The sequence below is a fragment of the Pithys albifrons genome, chromosome 2, assembly GCF_047495875.1.
Source record: "Pithys albifrons albifrons isolate INPA30051 chromosome 2, PitAlb_v1, whole genome shotgun sequence".
In the NCBI taxonomy this organism is placed as follows: Eukaryota; Metazoa; Chordata; class Aves; order Passeriformes; family Thamnophilidae; genus Pithys; species Pithys albifrons.
The window spans coordinates 4,161,322-4,186,911 of NC_092459.1; the positions used below are offsets into that span (position 1 = coordinate 4,161,322).

The 25,590-nt window shown below is 40.5% G+C and overlaps 1 long non-coding RNA gene across 2 annotated transcripts; it reads left to right on the plus strand.

Annotated features, from left to right (window-relative positions):
- Positions 1-8,410: 8,410 nt before the first annotated feature.
- On the plus strand, positions 8,411-21,408 carry LOC139668245 (uncharacterized). Of its 2 annotated transcripts, none has more exons than XR_011697000.1 (3): positions 8,411-8,491; positions 17,701-17,763; positions 19,443-21,408. It is a non-coding gene; the product is annotated as an uncharacterized lncRNA (long non-coding RNA). The 2 variants fall into 2 exon arrangements; XR_011697001.1 differs by having other exon boundaries at positions 8,429-8,491; positions 17,418-17,763.
- The last annotated feature ends 4,182 nt before the right edge of the window (positions 21,409-25,590 follow it).

Consider the following 25,590-nt stretch of genomic DNA (forward strand, 5'->3'; position numbering starts at 1 on the left):
GCAAAATAGTACTTCCCCTCCCAGCAGAATAGGAAAGATTCCAGCTAAATTCATTGCTCTCCATCTCCCAGCAAACATTCAGAGCTTTCTTCCATTAATAAGAGATTTATTTCATCTGAAGAACATATCCACAGGGGAGCAACTGGTCCAGCTCATTTTCATGCTGATATATTTGCTTCCCTGGGAACTGCAGAGCAGCAGCATCACTGCTGCAGCACACAGTTTAGAAGGCACTCCTGAAAACAGGCATAAAAGGTTCTCTGTCCCCAAATTCTCTGCTCTACACTGCAGAGCTATAAGATGACATAGTGCTCTCTAGTCCAAGGCAGATTAATGTGCACTTTCAGAGAAATTGTATTACTTCTGATTGACTGAGGGCAAATTTTACTGAAATCTAAACTCCTGACAATCTAAGAAATTTGGACCTGGTGTCCAGCTAACTAAACAGACCAAATTTTCAGCAAAAATGTGATCAGAAAGCACTTTAAAAATTGGGTAAGAAAGACACAGATCCAAGTTTTATACAAGTGCATGTTCATGGATTCAACTGTTGTCTTCAAGATCAGTAGTTATAAACTCATCTCCTGCACACTGTATGGCTTAGCAATAACCCACAAATACTGACAAACATATTGTCACTGCCTTGAATTACTGAGCAGAGGTCCACAGTTACATTGGTCTTATTTTCAGAGTCCTCAGATTCCAAAAGACTGAAAAAACATTGTCATAGGCGATTTTTTTTTCTGCGACAAATGGACTGAAATAAGTAAGAAATGACTAGTCATTGTTTGTCTCACTGTTTCACATCTTTCAAAAGACAATTTATATTACAGTTGACAGAAAGGCAGGTTTCAGTAGATAAGAGCATCAACCAGATCCTTTGTGTTGTGACACTGAAGAAGTTCGCTGCTTAGAGAAGATCTGCAATGGAATGGTGGTGTTTTAAATATGAAGAGAAACATGGATGACAAGTGTTGCTGAAGGTTGAGAATAAGCAAGTAAACAAAATCATGCTTAAACAGGACAGCAAAATCAATCAGTTTCTAACTTTAAAGTTGTATTTATAAATTAAAAACCAGAATGATTTTTCCCAAGTTGTTGTAGGAATCTAGAAAAAAAACCCAACAAAGTAAATTAGAAACATACCTATTTGACTTCCTTCCCTTCCCTATACTATCAAGTCTTGGCAGAATAGCTGGAATCACAGTCATACTTAAAAGAGGAGGCACTTATTATAACTGCAACTGCAGGCACAGCAGCTTTTCCCTCAGCTTGAATTCAAACTTAGCTTTTTGTTTTGCCAGAGAGCACATCCTACCTGCAATTCCATAAGGCAAAAAGACATCCACATGTAAAGATCTGCAGGTAAAACTCTCATAGGCACTTGCTATAAAGTACAGAAATGCTGGGGCAAAGTGTTTTCAGAAAGGAGAGTTTCTATCATATATAAAAAAACCCCGAATTTAACATGCTTTAGGATGACTAATAAAAGTGATATTTCAAGAAATCTGGTTTTTGAGCAGTTCCTCTATCATGGAAATAGAGAAAATATGAACAGCATATTCATGAAATATTATTGCTGAAATATGGTCTCTGGATTAATATCAATCATTGTACCAGCTATATTTAATTAACTTTAAGAATCCGAAATTGTTGGAGGAAGGATTTCAGCCACATGTACTCCATTTACTGGTATTATATGTGACATAGAGATATATCAGTGGACTTAGTATTTTCCCTTCTCCAGGGACACCCCGTTGTCACGGGGGAGAAGCTTGCGTGCCCTCATGAGGTTGAGAGCTGTGCTGGAGGTGGTTTGTGCCGCCGGTAGGGTCTCCCATGCCAGACAGGTCTCAGCTGAAGGCTCAGACAAAGTGTGTCCATGGGCAGGATGGGCTCGCCAGCCGTCTGGCAACCATCCTAGGAGAAGGACAACTCCAACCCCAAACCCGGGCAGATGGAGCTCGTTTAGCCCTGTAAGGCCATCCATCTAAGAGAAGGATACTCTAACCAAACCTACATCCTGAGGTATTCGCTGTCACCGTCCAAGCTCGCTCGGCTGTGGCAGATGAACCTCAGGAGTAAAGGGTGGGGCCAGTTCTGTGCACGCTGTGCCTCACCTAAAAAATCCATTGCACAGGCTTGAAGGGTTCACCCACATTGCAAAGCCCTGTAGCGACAGGTGAGGGTCGAAAATGGCAGGTGATAGGAAGCAGCTGGAAGCTGCAGAGCCAACCCTGCATGCAGGCGGTTCAGGATATGGGTCATTGGAGACTTGACCCCGGAGATGACAGTCTCTTGCAGCAGCATCCTGAACGACCAAGCAGCCTTTTCTAGGGACAGCACTGCTTGCTCCACACAGAGAGGGGCCCAGCAAAGGTGGCCTAAACAAAGCTCATCTCCACACCCGGCTGGATAACCGCGGCCAACCGGCATCTTCCGTGCGGTCAAACAAAAACAAAGAGATTTCAAAGGCATACACCTGCCTGCAAAGGTGTGCTCAAACTAACACTCGCATGTTTGCCTTGCCAATGTCACCCAGGGAGACGTCCAGCTGTGCCTTCTGTGACCGCACCTGCCTATCCCGTATCGGCCTTTACAGCCACCAGCAGCTTGCAGCAAGCCTGGGTAGTGCCCTTCTCATATCTTCATTCGCAAAGCCTACCCATGATGATGATGGTGAAAGTATCTTCCAAAGGAGAATATGAATTTAAAGTTTCTTCATGACTTTTATTAACAAAATACAAAAATTAAGAAACCCCAAAACACACAAACAAAACACCCCCAAACCTTCCACCTGACTGAGGTTTTATTTTGCATTTGTCACACATGTACAAGCCAACATATCAATGGGCCCATTAGCTTGGGATGTTTGAATTGCTTCATTTTTTTATCTGTGGCCTAGGAAAAAAAATTCAAATCAGTATTAGTGGAGAAAAGTAATCCACATCCCTTAGCATTTAGGAATTCTGAGGAATTTTACCCATGTCTACTCATGGAGTAAGCAGTGTCCTTCCAGGTTGTCTACAGTGACAGCCCAGACAGATTTGTGGCTTCTGCTCCCAGGAATGATGAGTGAACCAAAGTGCTGGATCCTACCCCCTGAACATCACTGGAGAGGAATGTGAGATGTCTCACATAATTCAGAATACAAGATATTTGAATATGGCTCATATTTCCCTTATTTATTATTTTTTAAATCCCCTGATGCCAAAGGGGTTTTTGAATTCTGATTTTCACATTTTGTAGATTTTAGGAACACAGTAGTTGTGGATTTTTAGAGGGTTAATATTTCTAACAGTTTAAGTTTAATGCCTTTCTATCACTACCCCTGTCCCAGAACAGGGAGCTCAAATTCCTTTAGTTAATTAATCTTGTTTAGACTCCTTTCCAAGGTAGAGCTGAAGGATATCAGAAGGCCTACAGAATGAAACATAAACACAGGTCAGAGTGACCCAAAAGCCAGAACTGGATGAACTCCAAGAGACCTTTGTGTGCCTGAGGAAGAAGAGCTGATGAAGACAGAGGGTCTTGATGACCCCAGACCCAATTCCAGGGGTTGGACCAGGGGTGGGACTGGGGCTGGACTGAGAAATGTGTAAAGCAATGCTTGGAGGGATCTTATTATAAAAGCCATGGAAACAAGAACTGGGACACATGCATGTCATCCTGTATTCCTGTGGGCTGTAGGCCCTGTGTTATTAAAGGACCTTTACTTTTTATCTTACCCTACACTAACGTGGCTCAGAGTCCTGTTTTTGGGGGGAGGGATCATTCACAGCATCACCCCCTTCTGTATTTCCATCTTTTTCTGCATCTACTTCAGCTGCAACAGCCCCAATAAAAACAGCACCAGATGTCAGTGGCAGGAGTTTGCAAGAATCCCACCATGGGGGAGGCTTTGACACCATGAAACCCCAGCTCCTGTGAAGACACACCATCCAACAGCTGCCACTGCCCTCTTTTGACGTAGTTCACTCCTTGAAAATGTGAACTATTTCAACTGAAGTCAGTTTGACAGGCAAGAAAATAAGTTATCACAGCTTCATCCTTTTTCTGGGGAAAAAAAGGATGAAGACTAATGTAGCTCTGATCACCAGAGTCTGTTCTATTTACAAACACTTTTCCCTGCTGTTCCATTTCAATCCCACATAAACAATTATTAGAAATGCAGATTTATTTCTTCCAAATGTAATTGTGTTCTGCAAACCACTCAAGTGCTGCTGACCATGACTAATGTTAGCTGGCAAGGCTCACAGGGGCAGCAGCTTTTTGGAGGTAGCTAGATCTGTTTGTGGCATTTCCCTTGGAAAGAAAAAATAGAGGCTGAAAACTTATGCATGAAATGTACCTTACACTCCAAAACCCACTGATTTGTCATTACTACCTACAACAAAAATAAATACACACTGAAAAAATGCCCCCTACGTGGGACTCCCTTTATAAGGAGGTTATAAGTACACTGTAATTGTAGCAGTGTTGTGCAAGACTTTAAACTAAGGACTTGCAGATCATTGTTACCCAATAATTACAATAAATTCAGTTTGCTTTTACTTAACTTTTTTATTTTGCAAACTGGTACAGCAGCAGTGAAGAGGCCTGTGCTGTCCCAAGCCCACAGCAAAGTGATGTGCAAAGAAAGATGAATTTCACAGACTGTTCTGAGTTGGAAGGGACCCACAAGGATCATCGAGTCCAACTCTTAAGTCAATGGCCCATACAGGGGATTGAACCCATGACCTTGGCATTATTACAGCCAAGTTTTAACCAACTGAGCTAATCTCAGGGTTTTCATAAAACCTAGCAGAATCTTAGAGATATCCCAGGCAGAACAATGAGAGAAAATAGATAAACTGCATTCTCAGCATTACAGTCTTCCTTCTGTGGGTATGTGGGCACAGTCAAAGCTGAACTGATTAAATTTAGGCATCTGCATCAGGTAAGCTGAATCACACCTTGGATTTCCGTGATTGTTAAACAAAGCAAAATTTCTAGGAAAAGAGATTTTACAGTCTGTATTTACCTGCATAACTTAAAAAATTAGAAACATATGATACTGCAATAAAGAAATATGCTGAAATTCATATTAAATTCAGGACATTCAATAACATATAACTATCTTAAGATGGCACAGAAGAAAATTGTTATTTAAAATAACTGTTCTATTTATTTACTATTCTATAAGAATTTACTTGGATATTAATTTCTTTAATATCTGCAATAGAACAACTTTTCAATTTCATAAATACTCTTTACAGCTGGGATTTGGTACAAACTAACATGAGATCATTGACTGTATGAGGACCTGGCTCCAAACCCATCCTTCTGGGTAATCACTGTTGTTTCACAAGTTAATTATTAATCCAAATGCATACAAACATGAATATGCTGGCATGTTTGTAGTAGTTAAAAGTCAGTGAAAACTGTATTTTTAGTACCCAAGGTTGTCAAGGTTTGTGAAATCTCCATTTTACAGACAGAGAGGTAGAAAATGTAGTGTCTTTTCCAAGGTTCAAAAGAACCAGCTATTATAAAGCATTTATTCTGTAAAAAAAATGCTTGTTATAGCATTACTTAATTCTCTAATCACTTTGTCCATCCTTTTTCTTCTTCAGTCTCCCCATCAGGTCTTGTCACTCTGAAATATCTGAATCTTTCTAGGACCTATGCAGGAAAGGGCTGGAAGTTGATTGTGTTCTTTGGACAGGGAGATAACAAATAGCATTAAGAAGAATCCTGATTAAAAATCAGTTTTATTGGCTCCCAATCTTGCCAACTCATAAGTTCAGTTGTTTCTAGGGAAGTGTTTTAATGACTTCAACAATATGTGAAAGAAAGAAATATTGATGGTCCTAATGGAGGTTGTTAATCACTCCAGCTTTCCAAACTTACTCAGGGGACCTGAGAAGAACTGAGGTTCCTGTTATCAGCCTTACATTGCAGCAGAGGTTTAGGAAGGAAATGGCCAATTTTCTCCTTAAAACAGACATTCACAAGCTCAGGAATAAATATTTTTGAAAACTATATCACAAAAAATTGTGGCTAAGTAGGAAAACATTTGAAAACTGAGCTACAGAAACAGACAGCTAAGAGGAGGTAGACATAAGTCCTGTCTGAGAGCTGAAATGAATTTCAAGGGCATAAGTGAGATGTAGTAGATCTGTATCTCACCTTTCATTATAACACATACACACATGGGAAGAGTTTTAAGGCTCCCTAGACCTCTATTAGTTTATTATTTCCATGTTTATTAGTGCTTCTTGTTGCAAAAATCTGTTTATGGTGGGGTTTCTTTAATATCTGCACATATAAATAAATGTTTCTGGCTTTTTGTTCTTTACTGCTCCATTTATAGTTGGAAATGTTGCCAAAAACAAGGAAAATAAAATAGTGCTATACAAAGATTTAGCTCAGGCAGCTAATGGACTTCAGAAAGGTCATAGAATAAAGTAATAAAGTTAGAAAGAGAATAAAACTTTCCAAACTGTAATTTGAGCATAAGATGTGAAAGAACTTTTACACATACAGCTCTTGTACTAAAAACTGATCCCAAATAGAGTTTGATATGTCCACTATCAGAATTTCTTATTCAGAATTCATGAGTTGTGTGTGTGCATCTGTGGAGAGCAAATGTAATTCTTATGAAACTCACCATGAAAAGTTATAAATAGTCCTGTTTTTTATATCAATTGCTCGGAGATTTATCGTCAGAACTACAGCACTTTACACAAGAGATCAAGTGAAATATATAAATCTTTTGAATAGAACATAGTTCTTTTAGTGCGCAGAGTTTTATGAACTTTAGAAGGGACTCCATATAAAAATCAGACCACATTCATCCAAATAAAATGCATTCAAATAAAATGGCTGAATCTCAGTGAACATTCAGCTCTGCAGTGCTTTCCACTGCTCAAGGACACACTGCCAAAGTCCTTGTTGCTAAAGGACACCCTAGTGATTCCTTCTGTTAGCTAAAAGTCTAAAACATCAAAATAATTGCAAATATTTATCTGTCGTTACAGGGGCAGATCCCTATAAAGAACAAGATAATCACTGTGCAATGTTTACATATTTATTTTAAATGCAGTAAAGGCTTTCCTCTAAACTTCCAACTTGAAGCAGTGATAACAGTTTTTCATACTTTAAGTAAGGAGCAAATTTAGGTGGAGTTTTTATTTGTTTAGTCTCCCAAACGACAAATTATTAATAAAGTCCGAAGTCTTCCAAATTAAGAACATTTAAATAGAAATAAAACACTCAGGTGCAATAGACAGGATTCATTTAATGTGTTTTGTATTGTAGAAGCCTGTTTTTAGGTAACTTTTATTTGTAGTCAGTGGAGAGAAGAACGAATTAGTATTCACCTCATCCCCCTATAAAGGTTAAGACAGTTCAGAATAATTATTTTTAAAATATAGTATTTCTCATGTATGATAATTCTATTCAAGATCAGTGGTTGTTAAAGTCACTAAACTTGGCGTCTGTTGGAGCATCTGGAGCTTCATCCCTACATGTAAAACCACAGTGAATCACAACAGAAGAAGGTACTACTCAGGGTTTTCTAGAAGTCAGTGAATTCAACAAACTTTGAGGCCAGCATGATTTGGGAGGAGCAAACATTTTTATTTACTACAGCAATTTAGTTTACCCTACAGCTTCTCATCGCCACCACACTAAGAGCAGAAAGTGTTTTAAAAGCTCCCCAGCAAACTTCACGCAGCCTCTTCTCACAGCTTGGTGGTGTTAGCAAGGTGTCAGGCACCAAGGTAACAGTGAACAAAGCTGCACTTCCAGCTCCCATACGGCACTTATAATTAATGTACAGTAACAGTATGCTCCATAAGAGATCCCACTCAATGCATTAAGGCATTTTAATGAGCCAAATGCATGAACTTCCCAATTTGCTGCCAGATCAAACCTTACTTTAACTTGCTGTCCATGACTTGTCCCTGAATAGACCCTTTTCTCATTGAGTTTCTTATGCAAGTCTGGCACCATCTAAAAGATTTGCATGTGTCACCACAGCTTCATTAAAAAGTCAAATTGCTCAGGCATATAGTCTTAATGAAGAAGAGATGACAAAAAAGGTAGGACCTGATTTACAGTTTCATAAGAAAAGCAAAGAAAACTAAACTTTGTGTGGAAACTCAAAAGGTTTTAGACTCAATTGTCATCCCAGTAGTTTCTTAATTAAGTCTCTAACTATTCCAGTGTTATAATCCTGCACTAGATTTAGACAGAGTTTTCTGATTTGCTCAAAACATGGTTAACTCCACCTTGAACTCACTGTATTCAGGGGTGTAATGGTTTGACCCATGGCTTCCTCAGTAACCATTGTATCTAAGGAAGTTACAAGTATTCCACACGTGTCTTCCACGTAGCAGGGGGGGAGTGGTTTTATTCCTGTCTTCCTTCCCTTGCTGGGCTGAGGAGCTGGTGGGAGGTGGTTGAAGTCTGGTCCCTCCGGTCCCTGGTGTTTCTCCTGTCCTGGGTGAGGTTGTTTCATTCTTGTTCCCCTTCCTTGAGATTTTTAATTGTATTTGTTTTGATCCATTCGGTTTCTTTGGGTTGGGTTGGTGTCTTCCCTATTTCCCAGCTAATCAATCCCCTTTTCTCCCTTCCTCTCTCCCCTGGGGGGTGGGATCCTCTGTATTGTGTATACAGTGTGGTTTGTAAATGTTAGTAAATATAATTTATTCTTTTTATTCAGTTCAGTTTCTTTAGAGTGCGTGTCTTTTCTGGTTTTTTTTTCCCTTTCCTTTGCTGGGAAGGCTCTGGGAGGGGGAAGGGGGGCCAGTCCAGGGTTGGCAACAGCTGGGCCAAACCTGCGACAAGGGGTAATATGTTAATACAGGAGCTCACCTGCGACACCATGAGACACGGGAGAGCCATGTGTTCCCAGTGTTTGTCAAGGTTCTCTGAAGAACTTTGTCATATGGTTATCCCAATGGTCACAGGATTCAATGCTCCTGTCTCTACATAATCAGTGAGGCTTTTTTTGGCAGGCATATGGTGTGTCCCAAAGAAAAGAACCATGCAGGAGTTTTATAAGTGTATGCCTTCCCCTTCAGTACCTGCATACTTGGTAGATAGAGCCTGACTCCAGCACATGAAGGATAAGCAATGACGTACCTGCTTTCAGCAACACTGTAATCATGTGCAACACTACAGAAATCCTCATGGAGCCTGAAAATACCAAGATCCATGCCCAAAGATTTTGCTAGGAGTATTGTCTGAGTCATGTCAACTATTTCAAAGCACTGCTTTAAGAAAGAATTCCAGAAACATAAAAAAATGGTCCTTTGTCCTCTAAGTGACAGCAGTTGTTTCAAGAAAAAAAAAAGGCAGCAGGTTCTTGAAGTAGTAGCAGTTGCCCCTTTTTTTGAGTGCTTATCTTTGTTCTATCTTTCAACTCTCATGGACTGTTTTTTGTTGTTGTTTTGGTTTGGTTTTTTATTCCTCTTATTTATGAAGCTGGTGTTTGTACACATGGAAGGATAACAGAGGAGAAGTACAAAATTGCCCACTCCTATAAGACAACCAATAAAACTTGCCTGATTTTACATCATTGTCAAACTTCTGAACTCATATTAAACTCTGCTACTTTGCCCAGTGCATGCAAACATTCATGTGTTTGTTCTCCTTTCCATTACATTTTTCTTTTTTTCTGGCTGAACTTCTGCTCCTGTGCTACACAACTTTCTGAAGAAACTTCTGCTTCTGCAGTATCAGCTGCAGGCTGGTGCAGTGCTGGTCTCAGGCATCTACTAATTATGTAATTAAGTGTGTGCAATAAAAAGCAAGTAATACTTTTGTCTTCCTTGCTTTGTGAGGAATCACTCTCATCTGGGTCAAAATGATCTGGCAGATACTTCTGTGTGCCATCTGTTACTGTAAAACACACGTGCTGCTTCTCAGTGCGGTGTTCACCCTCCTCCCCATGTTTCATCACTTGGCCTGAATTGCTCTTTTATAGAGGCCAAACACCATAAAAGACTTAACAGCAGGAAGACCCAAAGACATCAAAATTCTTACTCAGGAGAGAGTGCCTCTAGCACCTTCCCATCATTAGTAACATTGCATAGAATCAGAGTATCTCAGGTTGGAAGGGACCCACCCATAAGGATCACCAAGTCCAACTTCCTGCTCTGTGCAGGACTGCCTACAACTAAACTATGTGCCTTGGAGCACTGTCCAGGCACTCCTTTAACATCATTAACATGCTCATATTTCAAGAGAGCCATGAACATTCATACTGTGTCAGAAGACAAGCAGTATCAAATGTGATCAAAACTGATTAGACCTTATTTACTCTACCATTTACCTTGTCTTAACTCCTTCTAAAGGTGTAGTCCAATATACTGCTGCCTTTATTTTCTTGTTGTTCCACTTGAGAGTCCACAACTAACAGCCTTCCTCAAACATTGTCATTGCCAAGCTTTTGTTGATAGGCAGCACTTGAATTAATCCTGTTCTGAATTTGTGCCTCACTAAATTCACAGGAGTAGGTTTATGTCATCTGCCAGTGGTTTCTGACCTGCAAGATATAAGGCAATACCTGTAATTACAAGGGTTCCATCTGTGCTTTTGTCCTTTTATCCTTTTACTGGTGACGCAGACAGCACTGGACATTATCCCCTGGAGAATAACCTTTGTAAAGAACCCCCCAGGGTCTGGGTCCACCAGGCTATGGCTACAGCATTGAGATTTCAGCATGCACAGTACCATGATAAAGCCTTTTTTAATGGGTCTTTAGCCAGGTCTGAGAAGAACATACAGTGCTGAAATCACATCCCTTCAAAGAGCAGCTGCTCTAGATATATCCCTGTGGCATTCTTACCAACAATTTACCCGGTAACAGTGAATTAAAAAAAACCCAACCAAACAAAAAACAACAACAAAAAACCCTCAAACAAAACAAAAACCTCAAACAAAAACTCCTCTGAAAATGAAATTCCATGCCTTTAAGTTTTCTGGAATGACCACAACTGCTGACCTGGCATGCATTGCAATGAGGGCTGCTGTGGTGAGCTGAAATTAACCTGGAATTAGAGTGGGATCACAAGCTTTTCCCAGGTGGATCAGCTTTTGTAAAAGAAACAGAATGGGGCAACAAAACAATGCTGTGTCAGTATGTATTTCTGGATCCGTTGGTTGTGATGGCAAAGCCATAGCAGCCAGCACAGCCTTTTGCATGGGCAATTGTTCTCCCTTGCCTGCTCTGCAGCACAAAGTTGTCACACTGTCACTCTTCATGAGGCTGCTCTGAAACCAGGGCTGCAGAAATATAGCGTGCATAGAAGGGAAATATAACCCTTTAAAATGAGCAGGAAAACAGAATTAAATTCTTCAAGCAGTGTAGCCAACGCAGTGGGAATATGTGTGATATGTGTGGGAGCAGAAGGAAAAAGGCATGTATTTATGTAGTCAGCTTTACTATCAAAAGCAGAACATTGTGAATCTATCCTCTCCTTCAGCATCCCGTTCAACCAGTTGGTGCTACAGCACACCAGATTTGGGGTTTGTTCTTTTTCTCACCATTCTTGCACGTGTCTTCTACAGTTTCTGTATCTTTCCTCAAGTCTGCATTCATACTTTCCCTATTTTTCTGTGTTTCTATCAGTGTCATGTCTTGGGTCTTGTTTTTCTCTCCCTCATTTAGCTTCTCTTCTGTCTTTGTGACAGAAGAGAAGCTACTGTGTTTTCCTGGCTTCCTTCCAGCTTTGCAGCAGTATTTGTCCTCACAGCATCTTGCAAGGTTCCTAGTACAGCTAGGCCTTTTGTTTCCCTAATTTTTTAAAAATTGTAGGTTTTTCTTTTAGGCCTATCAGACTTCATTTTCAAGTGCAATATATGCATGTGTACATTTAGGACACTCCCACCAATATCTGTTCACCTATTAAAAATACTGCATTTTGCCATTCAGAAAAACAAAACAAAGCAACAACAAAAAAACCCCAACAATTTTCACTGTAGAGATGCTGGACAGAAAACCAAAATTTGCTTAATATGAAAGAGTAGAGCAGAAAATTTCAACAGGGGAAACAACTCAGCTAAAACCATAGATGCAATATATAAACATATCTCCACCTCATTTTGGGTACTGTAGGGCCACTCAACTGTCTCCAGATGCTACTTCCAAGTCCTGTGTCCCACCTGCTGGCCCTGTGCAGATGTCTGAGGTACTTAATGGTGCCCTCAGTGATGTCCTGTGCCTAAGCTGAGACAACTGAGGCAAACAGATATTGTCAAGCATCTTTTATGCCATGTACAGAAGACCCAAAGGAGATCAAACTTCTTCCACAGATGAGGTCAAGCTGCCCTTACACAGACATCTAGTACAGTCTGAGATGCCCCCAGAGCACAGTTGCCCTCCCTTTTGTCCCATGTCTTATCTGCCAGCCCCATCCGTGTGGATGTCTTGAGTACCTGAGGCTGTCTCAGGTGCCTCTTCTGATTACATGAGCAGATCACACTCACTAAGGTGCAATCACTGTAACTAATTAAGGCAACTAAATTGAGATGGGTGTTTAATGGCATGCAGCTGTCTGAGCTCCTGTTACGGTCTATGGATACCTAATCAATACAGTCAATGGCCTGTAGAGAGTGATTCACATCTCCCAAAAGTAGGCACCTGGTGATTGATCAGCTGAATTACCTGCCAGGCTCTGCTGGGTCACTGATCATCTCTCTGTTGACTTAGACAATTGGTTTCCATACAGACATTTCCATGCAGACCCTTGTATTGTATTGTCTGAACTTCAGACTGAACCCTGCTTAGAGTCTATCAAATTCACTAAATATCTCATTTCAGAAAAGAAAGTATTTCAAATCGTAGACCTGTTTCAGAAATCAGGAGTGAAGTGGCACATCAGGGCTCAATTCAGTCATAGACACAAAGGTGTCTCACGCCCTTTAAGATGCACGAGGGTATCCAGAGATAACCAGATGAAGTTCGCAGATATGATATTGAACCTACAGGGGACCTCTGTGTTTTATGTTATCAGCCTCAGGCCAGGGAGGGTCATCCCAGGCATCTCAGATGGTACTAGACCTATGCTCAGAGAAGCTGCACTGTGGACTTCTCAGGAAGTCTATACTAAAATTAGACGATTATTATAAGCACCATATCTCAGCTTTGACAACATAACAATCCTTCCTCTGCTCAGTGAGTACATGTAACTGTGCTGCTCTAGCCTTGGAAGACTCTCACGGAGGAAGTTCTGGAGTGTCCCATTATAACCATTTACAACCAGGCATTTACAACTGTGAGAATGGTGAGACACTGGCACATTCTGCCCAGAGAAGTTGTGGATGTCTCATCCCTGGAAGTGTTCAAGACCAGGCTGGGCAGGGCTTAGAGCAATCTGATCTAGTGGAAGGTGTCCCTGCCCATGGCAGGAGATTTTGAACTAGATAATCTTGAAGGTTCCTTCTACCCCAAACCATTCCATGGTTCTATGATTTGATATTTTGAGGTGTTGGGATACATCTCTCTCTCTCTCTCTCTCTCTCTAAATATATATATATATATATATATATATATATATATATATACACACATGGTGGTTTGTTTATTTCTGCTGTCCATCATGAGGCTCAGAGGATCTCAAACAATACTTGAATTATCCTGAGGCTGGATATGTAACAGCACTCCTCTTTTGCAGAGACTAACCACTGTATGTATTTCCTTTACTTCCTTGCATTTTTCAAAGACGGGAGCCTTCTTATTTCTTTGTTCTCCATGTCATCCCATTCACATCTTATTTTGCTTTCTAAAACATCTTTCCAGTCTGTTCTGCATAATTTTCATTCAAACCATAGGCCATCCTCCTGCTCAATTTTATTGTTTGTTTCTTTCTGATATTCCCAAGTTTTCCTGTCAGGAACACAATGAAATTCTGAGCACGATGAGGTGTTCCACATCTCTCTCACTTCAGGGAAAATAGACAAGTATGGCCAAAATCCAACCACAAGATGTTACTGCAGAATTAGATATGTCTTGAAGTTATCATTCTTGACAGTGGCTGAGCTTTCCCATACCAAGGTCCAGCTACTCCTAAACTTGTGAAATAAAATATTTGTATAAATTCAGTACAGACAGGCAGCAGGGTTCACTGATTATTTTTCATTATAATGAAGCTACAATAATCAAAGCATCCATATGTATTTGTAGAAAATATTCAGTTTCTTTTAGAAAATAAATTTTCTCTTTTGGCTCCCAGATAATGAGAATTATTTCCTCAGCTGCAGCTGACTGTCCATTCTTTGAGCTGAACTTTTTCACTTCCTAACTGCCCTCATTTGGGGCATCTGTGAGTCAACTCACTCCAAAGATAGGCTTAGGTTTAAAATTTTCATTCCTCCTTTTGTGTTTTTCTTTTTCCATCTTGAATATGTTGGCTAGATGAAGTCTCTAGCACTACTGAGATGAGCTTACTTTTAATACTGATGTCACTCATCAAGCCAATTTCAAATTGATAGAGAGCTTTGATCTCCTTAGAATTTTCAACAATTACTCACTCCAACCCTATTAATTCTCAAAGTAAGTAAAAGAAAGACTTATCTTGGACTCCAGGATTGGCAGAACAGATCCAGAAGCTGAGCCCTGGGGAGTTAAGAACACCAAGTTTTTCAGCCAAAATATTTTCCTTTGATTTCCTATTGAACTGCAGAGAATATACTGGTCTGGCTGAAGCTTAGTGAGTAGAGTTCTTTGTTAGAAATATCCAGTTAGTAAAGTCACAGTCACCTGTGACCAGTGAGCCTGGGAAGGACTCCACAGTGATCTGGCTACAGTGGGAGTGAAGGACAGCCAGTTCCCCATACCTGCCTCTGGCAATAGTCACACTTGTCCTCCAAAGCTGGAACATTCACTGCTCTCCACCTTCCTTTCCCACCAGTGCTGGCAGGAGTCCTTGCTTTGCTGTTGGCATGGAGGAAGTGAGAGACTACACTCTGCCTCAGCACCAACTCTCTTCTTTCAGCTGCCACAGCTGCTGGTATAGTTAAGCAAACTTCTGCCTGTGAAGTGGCAGATCCCAGGAGTAGCTCAGCTCTTGGATCAGCAATGGGATGGCAGCAGCTTAAGTGTTTTTTGCAGCTGTAGCATGACAACAAGGGGATGGGAGGTATTACTCAAGGTCTGGGCTATGGTGCTGAGAGCTACATAACTGTAAAATTAAGCAGAAACAATACACCAACCCGATTAATAAATTGTAATTTAATATGAACACTTTAATGTCCTTTGACTTATTCTCATCAGCATATAAAGTTTAACAAATTATCACCTCTGCCTGTGCCATGCTGTGGCCTTGGGAATTTATGGTTATTAGGACCCAAAGGAAAGGACTTGAAGGCCCCAGTCCACAGCTTGGAGACTATGGAAGTAGGCACCCAAAAATATCTGAGAAAGAGTGGCTGAGAAGGACTGCATGGAGAAATACAAGGCAGACATTAAGTGTGGTTTTTCCTTGGTGTTGGTGGGAGAATTTTTGCTGTCCTGCCTGAGCACAATGCATAAGCAAAGAGTGGGAAGCACTGGGATGCAGAAAAGCCCTCAGGTATCCAAAGTATTAGATGAAATAAAATCACTGTAATTTGCATTTGTAACATCTTTATGGGGACTCTGTGGCTTGTGAATTGCTATATTGGATTATAAAACCAACTAGATAATACCTTACATTTTTTGCAGCAGTCCAGCTAGTCAACTCACAGATTAAAGGGGGCTTCTTCCCTCCACTCTTTCATTCCACAAAACAAACAAACAAAAAGACAGTGAATCTAATTTTTACTATTGTCCAATGAGTGTTTCTTCAAACATGAACGCTTTTGTCACAACCAAGGAAAAAACTTACAAAATTCTGCCTCTCAGCCCTGTTTCGATTCATTTTCAAATGATTACAAATGTGACTTTTTGCATTTTTTAATTGGAGTGTAATGGTGCATCACTAAATTCTGCAACTTTGCAGTCTGGCCTTTATCACCTCTTATCATTTCACTTAAACATTGAATTCAGCAGGAGTCATGGCTGTTTCTATTAAGACTGAATTAGACCCAAGAATGGATGAGAATAATGTTAGATACAGGTTAAAAATGAGCAGAGCTCAGTGGTGCATTTTTCACCATTATACTGATGCCTAAGGATTTTAATGTAAGTTTTGTAGATTTTTAGAATTATATAGGTTAAATGGATTTTCCTGGGTTTCTCACATATTAGGTGCTATTAGAAGTGACTAAAACATTTTCTCATACATTCTTAGGCTCTCTCAAGGATGTGCTGTTTGGAGAAGCCACCTGCAAGGTGTGTGTGTGTGTGTGTGGCTCAGCTTCGCAAACGCAGATTTGGGCAGGGCTGTCCCCACGTGGCTGTGCCCTTCCAGCCTGCGCAGTGGATTTTAGGTGAGGCTCAGCGTGCGCAGAACTGGCCCCACCGTTTCAGTCCTGAGGTTCATCTGCCACGGCCGAGCGAGCTTGGACAGTGCCAGTGAAGTCCTCAGGACTAGAACCTACAGCACCCGGCATTTCCCAGGAGGTCTCCCATCCAAGTACTAATCCGGGGCTGACCCTGCTGAGCTTCCGAGATCTGACGGGATCGGATGTCAGGGAGGCATTTAACTGCCTTGTAAGTCTTACATGTCTTGCAAAAACACAGTGTGCAACAGTGGAAACAACACTGTTTCGACACTTGACACTACCATATTGATGCTTAGCAATCTAAAAAGATTGTATTTCACATGATCCAACTCTTTTTTTCTTTCAAAAAGTTTCATTTCATCCATTAAAATTTACTGTGAAATGCAGAACTATCTGTGCCATAATCAGCATATTCACATCTTGGGACTGTCCATAGCGCTGTCACTTTCATGAATATCAGTGTACCTGTAGACTGGTTAAGTTTACCTTTGAAGAGCCAGTAAATTATTTGAAACTGCAATACTTCCAGAAATCCTCTGAATTTACTTCACTTCTCACAGTTGAATAACGCAGATAGCTGAATAACACAGATATTTTGCATTATACACCAAACAATTTTGAGGGGATGTAATGTTAGAGTCATAGAAGGGCTTGGGTTGGAAGGGACCTTAAAGATCACCTAGTTCTAACCCCCATTCCATAGGCAGGGACACCTTCCACTAGACCAGGTTGCTCCAAGCCCCATCCAGCCTGGCCTTGAACACTTTTGGGGATGGGGCATCCACAGCTTCTCTGGACAACCTTTTTCAGTGTTTCACAACCCTCACAGTGAATGTCTTCCTAATATCTCATCAAAACTTATTCTCTTTTAGTTTGCATCCATTGTCCCTTGTCCTGTCACTACATGCTCTTGTAAATAGTCTCTTTCCATCTTCCCTGTAGGCCCCTTTCAGGTACCAGAGCCTTCTCTTCACCAGGCTGAACAATCCCAACTCTTTCAGCCTTCCTCATAGGAGAAGTGCTCTGTCCCTCTGATCATCTTGGTGGACCCTTCTCTGAACTTGCTCCAACATGATGTCCTTGCTGTGCTGGGGAACCCAGAGCTGGAGGCAGCACTCAGATACTCCACACAGGGAAGGGCTCTAATCAGTAACAAGTCAATTACAAAGGAACTACAGCTATTCAGAATCAGTTTGCAATGCCCACAAAATGTTATCAAGGAGAGGTGACTGGAAACAGAAAACAGCACTTGTAAGTTTGCTACACAAATATTTTCCTTTACAGGTGGCTTAATACAGGAAAGCTCACAAATAGAATTCAGCAGGGAAGGAAGATTAACTCCCACAAGTAAGTAGTGTTTGTGAGTTGTTGTTGTTTTTGTTAGGAAAAAAAAAGCTAAACTATTTTTTTCTGCATAAGATCCACATAGAGAGTTTATTTAAATTCATTACTGTGTATGTATTACCTGTTTTTATGCTACATATGGTTTTAAAACAAAACTAATAGATGAGAAACTTAAAATATTTTTACACTCTTTTACCCTTAAAATACCAAAACGGATAGTTTTAAGAGTGTTGTAGCTGCTTCCCTTTAGACAGAATGGGTACAACCCTTGTTTTCACTGAAACCTAATTCCTTAATCAAAAATGGTGGTTCAAAATTTCCCAAACCATTCAGACCTCAGTATCTGTGAGGTTTCAGAGCAGTAGATAGGTGAATACAAAAACTACAGTCATTCCTGACCTCTACATATTTGTTTCTGTTGGTTTTTTTCACCCATTCCCACAATTCCTAGAATAAGGTCTTTCAGCTCTGTGTTGCTCTGGATTTTTTTTCTTAGTTAGAAATAGACAGTAGATTTGCTCACTGAGCTTGTGATCCTTCCTCACTACATCTGCTGAGAGCAGAGACTGGAGGCTATCCAGAGCTTGGGAATGGACTCCAGCTCTTTTTGGCAGCATGGAAAAAATTAACAAGGGCTGTGTCGGTCAGTTGCTGTAACCTGACACCCTCCATCTCAGCCTTACAATGCTCCCACTTGTGGTGCCATCTTCATGTCTCTGTTAATGCACTACTGAGAGATATGAGCATGTATTTAAGAAGCTTCCCTACATTGGTGGACACACTGATTTGACTGTTTGTCAAAGACTATATTTCAATCTCATTTTTCCAGATTTGGCTGCATGATCATATGGAGTTGCTGAAGAAAATAGTGATCCCAGAGAAAAGTCAGTGATCCCAGAGAAAAGTCAGTGATCCCAGAGGAAACTCATTACCAGTCATTGCACTTTGAGTTTCCTATGGGTTTCCTTCAGGCTCTCAACAATGTCTGAGAATGTGAGGCTTTGGGATTACAGTGAAAACCTGACATGGTTCTTCACTAAGCTGTGTTTCTTAATGAAATCTTCACATTCAATTCAGTCAGCCTTCACTTTGCCTAATCCACTTTGCCTACAATTATGCTGTCTGGAACTTCATAAAGCAAATGAACATCTGTGCATTCCAACACATCCCAGCTGTCCCCACCTTTGTTGGGCCCTGTTGTAGGGTGGCACCATAGAGAGCAGAATGCACAGGAGGGGAGGAGAGAGGCAGGAGGTGCATCCTGTGAGCACGTAAGACTCCAAAGGGATGCACAGCTAAAATGCAGCTGCTTGTGCATGAAAGGGTCAGCAGGAATTCTAAAAAATGTAATTCACTGTCTCTACATTGACCCACAGCAAACACAAGATGAAAAGACCAAGAAAAGTCAAGGACTGAAAATTAGCCATGGTTAAACCATTCCTTCTGATGTTTTACTGGTTGCAAGTGGATATGCTAGATTTGATGTTAGCCATAACCCTGTAGTACAGAAAAACAGAAACAGTAATTGCAAAAGGTACCTGTGCTTGAAGTCAGCCAGCTCCTTTTCTACAATGGTGGGAACTGGTTGAGAAAAGAAGACAGCAGTGTCATAAAATACATGTGTTGATTCACACACCTCATGCACTCACAAGATTGGCACTTGGCTTCTGCTTCTTCCACAGACTCCTTCTGTAACCTTTAATATGTCACCTGATCTCATTTGAAGTCCTTTGATGTCACTTCAGAATGACCGGGAGCTGAGATTGGAACTCATAGCTATAGCTACATGGAGGATTCATTTTCTTCTTACCATGGCCATCAGGGGAAAATGAACATGTTCATCACTAACTTCAAGATGTGAATTAAGAAATAAAAAGAGCTTGGAGAAGTGTAAAAAGAGATAAAAAGACCAATCCGTGCTTAAGTGGGACTGCTCACCAACTGATGGTCCACAGCTAATCTGAAAATAAAAATTAAACCAGTGTTGCCCATTTTCAGTCTCTGCTTTGCAAAAGCCCAGTTACTCTTTTGGACAGTCAACACAAAAACTCTTTGTAACCTGTGCCAAACAGCCCAGATCAATTGTATCAGTGGAGTGCTGTTATGTAGAAACTCTCTGTGAGCCTGATCAGGAGGCTGAACTGCAGCCACAGCAGCTTTGAAACAGAGATGAAATCTTCCATCCGTGCCTGCTTCAGAATGCAAAAAATAGTCTGGATGTGTAAAATTGGATGAAGGACCTCTACTTTTTTCAAGATTTGAATCGTGGAGTCCAAATAATTTGAGTTGGAATGGACCTTCAACATTATCTATTTCCAACAACCCTACCATGGGCAGGGACACCTTCCACTAGACCAGGTTGTTCACCGCCCCATGCAACCCAGCCCTGAAGGTTTTGAGAGGCTGAAGGTTTTTTTAGAACCACAATATGACTGTGCCATATTTCTGATTGAAACATCAATAAAATACCTGTTTCAGGTTTGGCAGAAACAGAAAATATTCTTCTTTTCAGGGGGAAAGATATGGTTGTTTATACTGCAGCAAGAGCTTGTATTCATGCTAATAGGAACCTCCTTCTTCAGGGTATTTTCTGTTTGTTCAGATATTTTATGTATTCAAAAAAAATTTTAAATCACTGAGTTAGAAAACTGGTTAAGCAGAGTTCTAAAGAAAGGGTTTGCTCTATAGGCTTGCAGACACATGGGGAAATCTCCACTCAATCCCAAAGAGAGAGAGAGGGTTAAAATATTTTTTGACTTAGAGACCTAAGTCTGCTTTTGAATATTCTAGTTCAGTTCAGCAAGTTTCATGTGCTATTAATTTTAATGATGCTCTTAGACCAGCAGAGGCCACTGACTGTTACTGTGCATCCCTAACAGAGTGAGAGACCCGCTGTGTCACCCTGACCAAACACATCTGCACCAAAGAGTCCCTCCATGCTGCAGAGGTTATCTAGGAGATGGGAAGCCAGGTGAAAGTACAGATGCTTTAAGTGGCTGGCTGAAAAATTAAATTTTCTCAACAGTAAGCAAGACAGAAGATAAATGAGAATATTACTAAGCCTGTGGCCAGTACCTGGTCATTTTGCCTTGAGAGATATATATCTCAGTGATAAATAAACTTTCCTAACTCACTTCTCTTACCTAAGTTGAAAGAGACTGTTATGGGTTTAGTCAGGTGGGCCTAAATTTAGGTTTTGAAGTTCAGCTAGGCCTAGGATTGTCAGTTGATTTAAGCTGGACTGAGCTAGCTAACAACTGACTTCTTCCAGCCAATAATATTGTATTCCACACCATATTGCATCATCTCAAAAGGGGTAAGAGCTGGTGTGTGGGTGTGGCTTGTTCAGCTGCTTCACAGCTGTGGTGCCAGCAAGACACTCTGCTGTCCCAGGAGGGATGGGGAGGCCCAAGCCCAGAGCACCGGCTTAACATCATGTTATCTGAGGGAAGTAAAATATTTGTTCTTAGCTTTTCTCTCTGCTTAAGTCTGTCTCTGAAGAACCAACTTCTCTAGAATGATTTGTAGTTAAAATGGTAGAATTTGTGTTTACTGGGAAGTGGGAAGTTATTTCTTGTTATACATAACTTGTGTAAGTGTGTGTTATATTGTAGTATCCTCTTAATTTTCTCTTTTCTGTATAAATACATGTAGTTAGTTCCAGCATAAACCTGATTTTGAGGGTTTTTTTTCCTCTCCCTCTTCTTTTTCCCTTGGCTGGTTGGGGGCAGGAGGAACCATTTTCACTCTGTCTTGGACAGTTGGTGTTTTGCCAGCTCAACCCAGGACAGAGACAAGAAAATATGACACTTGGGCTCTTACTGGTTTCTGAGCCTTTACTAGCTCTAAGGGTATTCACACTTATAATCATATAATCATCATTAAGATTGGAGAAACCCTGTAAAATTACCAAATCCAACCATGAGTCTACCATCACCGTGCTCACCACTAAACCATGTCCTCAAGTGCCCTTACCACATGTTCTCTGAGCACTTCCAGGGATGAGGACTCCATCACTTCAGTCTGTTCCAGCTTTTGACAACTCTTTCCATGAAGAATTTTTTCCTGACATCTAATGTAAACCACCCCTGGTTCAACAAGGGGCCATTTCTGTACCCCAGAATGCAGATAATTCAATCTGGCCTTGAATACAACCAGTGTAGCAACGCAGTAAGGGACACACCTCACTTTTGGATTGTTAGATTTCATGCAGTCTCCAAGCCAGCTTCCAGTTAGCTCAGGTATCATTATATAGCAAATGATTTATGGGGAAAAACAGCCCAAGAGTCCAAAATTCTAAATCATAGTGAGAACCTTTCCAAAATTTTAGTGTCCAGGTGGTTTGTTTTCTTAATTTCAACTTTATTCATGGCAGATACCACCCAGAATTGCCATATTAATAATTTTTATTTAAAAATTTGGTGGAATGGGAGTATGACAGTTACAGACAAAGACTAGAAAACTAAAATTTCTAAAAAGATGACAAAAATATGGGATTATTTCTCCCAAATGTCTTTTAAAGGAAAGAGTATAATCAATCATAATTCTCAACCTGGCTTTGCTAATATCTCCAGCTTTAATTAGGAAGATACCAGAAGGCAAATCAGGAAGGAATCATACCTGCTAATGCGTGAACAGAGGAGACAGCTTGTCCTACATATTTCTGAGTGACGGTGATTCAGGAAATTAGTAACTGTCTCTACATATACAGAGACAAAGTCATAACAAAAAGAGGAAAGCACATAAAATAAGTGCTTCTGTTGGCCATGTTTCTTCATCCAGTGCAGGTCTATTTGTGGCATTCAATTATATGTGTAAATCAGTGTTACTGCTTTGCTAAGATTACAATAGACTACTTATTGCAGTGGTGCATTGATTTTAACAGTGATGTGTTCCATCTTGCCAAGGTCATCAAAAGTAATTTCTGAAAAAACAAAGAACCCCACTTCCTGAGAACAACTGCTTCCCATGGAAAAGAACCTTGGAGGGATAAAGTTCAATGCAAAAAATGTAAGAACCTTCCACAGTGCTAGACCAAAATATAAGTTGCAATAACATGCCTCAGGAGGAGGAAGAATATGAAAGCAAAGACTTTTGTGAGACAATGGTGACAAGTGTTTTGGCTGCTTTCCTATTTTTTTCCCTGAGAGATCAACCTTCTGGGAGTTCTTGTGACTTTGGGACAGTTTGGGGAGGGAGGAGTACAGTTTTCAAAGGAAAGAATTTGTGGAAAACATAATAAAATCAATCTGTAAGCACAAGCTATAGGCAAATAGTTTTCTCCACAGGAGGCCAATTTAGCTCCAGAAATATGGAATCTATGCATTATTTATCTGCCAGAACCCAGAACCTCAAACTTGATGGGAGATAGATGACTTGGGCTTGTATGAAGGTACTCTGAGATGACAGAAGTCACAGATGATGTGAGAGGATATTGCAGGGGCAAAACTGATTAGGTATTTCAGCTAAGTCAGAATAGAAGCCGTTTATTCATTTTTAATAGACACAAAATTAACTGACAAATGGTGAACTGTATGTTCAGAGTCATTTGACAGATGATCACAATATTGGATACTCACAAATGTTAACCCCTACAGATGCTGTCCCTCAATGGCTGGGTACCAAATCCTTCAAGCAATCCAGGAGAGGATGCTTGGCCCAGACTGGGCAGGCTGGTGATGCCACAGGGCAACTTCTGCCAGACCCAAACAAGGCTCACTCTGCTGCTCTTCTCACTTCAAGATCTATCTACTCCAATACAAATTTTTGTGGTGTTTCTTTACTTCTTTTTAGGAAGACTCTTCATTTCAGAAGTTCCTTTATAATTCACCAGTTACTGCTTAATATAGCTAACAGTCATCTTCTTACTTAAATTATGAGTTTGGGGCACACCCCCTCAAGTCTGTGTGCTTTATCCATGCTCCCTGTGTGCTCTCACACACTAGGCAAATAGGGACTGTTGTCCAGGCCTTTTGCCAAGTGGCCATGCAGGCTCTCCCAAAAAGGATAGGAGCTACACCACCTTAAACTGCATCTCTGGCTTTGAATTTTAATATTGTAATTTTGACCATTGTACCTGAAAGATGTTGAAAGAGGCCACTTGCTCTCAAAGTTTCCTGCTTGAGTTCCCAGTGGTCTTTTCCCCTTGAAGTTTATTCCTTGCATATAATAAGTCTTCCTTTTTATCATGTGTCTGTGTTTATACTGATAAAATTGTCTTTAAATGTAGCTGTTTCTACTATTCATTGCCTGTGGGATGAAGCCATAAATCTCTAACAACCATAACCAGAGCATCTGGCAGCCATTTTACATTTGGTTCAGAGGAAGAAATTGCAAAGAAGACATATGTGCTAAGTTTTCTCCTTGAAAATATGCAATTATTCTCTTTGTTTTATATCAAATAGAAGGATATAAGTGATTCTAGGTGTCTTTAGAAAATATTACAGGGTAAACCATATATTCCTTGTCCATGCAAATCACATTAGTGAGAGCTGCGGATTAATTGGCCCAATCCCCATATAATTTTATCACATTTTCTTTGCTCCTTCCCTGCTTAAAATTCTCTTAACAGTTCTCTTTGCCATGTGGAGAGAGAAAGATGTAGCTACCTACCCTTATAATTTTGATAAGCAAGTACATCATAGATTTGAATATCCATTATTACAGAAATATAAACAGATCGGGATCTCTCTATTAACATTCTCTGTACACAAAGACAAATGCAAAGATAATGTCATTAGGATCCCAAAGAGGGTCAGGACTGACTGAAGGATGGCAGCTAAACTAGAAGCAGGGTCTGTAGCAAGTTTTTACTTGCTTTTCTCAGCCTTCGTTATCGTGATCAGATTTTTCTGCAGTACTGATGTGTATCTTTTGGCAAGCCGAGCAAGGAGTTGTAGTACCATGGTAACTATTTACAAGTGCTGGATCCTCAAGTATGTTACTGATGTGCTAACACAATTTCATTGATCCCAGTGGACTGTATTATGTTTCACATTGCTGAAGCATCGTGGAGCTGGCAGTAAAATACACAGAGACCTGCTATATCCTTGTTTAGGTAAGTTTATTACTTTCTGGGCTCAGCTGACTCTACCTGCTGCTGACTTGTTATTTCTGCAAGCATTAATGAATTGAAAAGCTGACGGGAGGCCCTGCCCTCACTTGGAGCTCAGGCAACTTATGATCTTATGCTTCAGCGCTGTTAGGATGCCACATGCTGTTGTGCTTCCTGTACTATGCTAAAAATCATCTTGCAGATGTCTTTTTATTTCTGTGAGGCATATTACAAGGCTTACCAGAGGTGGGGAGTCTTGCTCTTCAGTTCTTCTCATCCCATTTCTGGATAAAGTCTGTATTGACTACTGAGCTGGCAAGAGATAAGCAAATCTTTGGGCCTGAGGGACAATTGCCTATCACGAGGTCTGCTTTTTAATTAAGAGGGCTGAGAAGCAGTGACCTTGCTGTACCTTCTCTATACAAGTGCAAGAGTAGGATTAGTGATGCATTCTTTTGGGATATTACATTAATTTGAGGGAATCACGCTTTCATCCAACTTCATTGGGTTTCAATTTTGTACACACAGTAGCTTAGGACATTCCACTTATCCTTTACTGAAAGGAAGCAGAGCCTTCTTCTTCATCACAGTTAGGTGGCTGGACATGTCTGTGTGAGGGACATCCTCAGCTGTGGCCCCAATGTTCATAAGGGAGCTAGTCAAAATATAACACAAAGAGTTTGAGGTGTGCTTGTAACAACATTGAGCCAGTTGAGAAACCTGTCTCCACTCAAAAAATAAAGTAACACAGACACATCTGATTTAACAGGCAACCC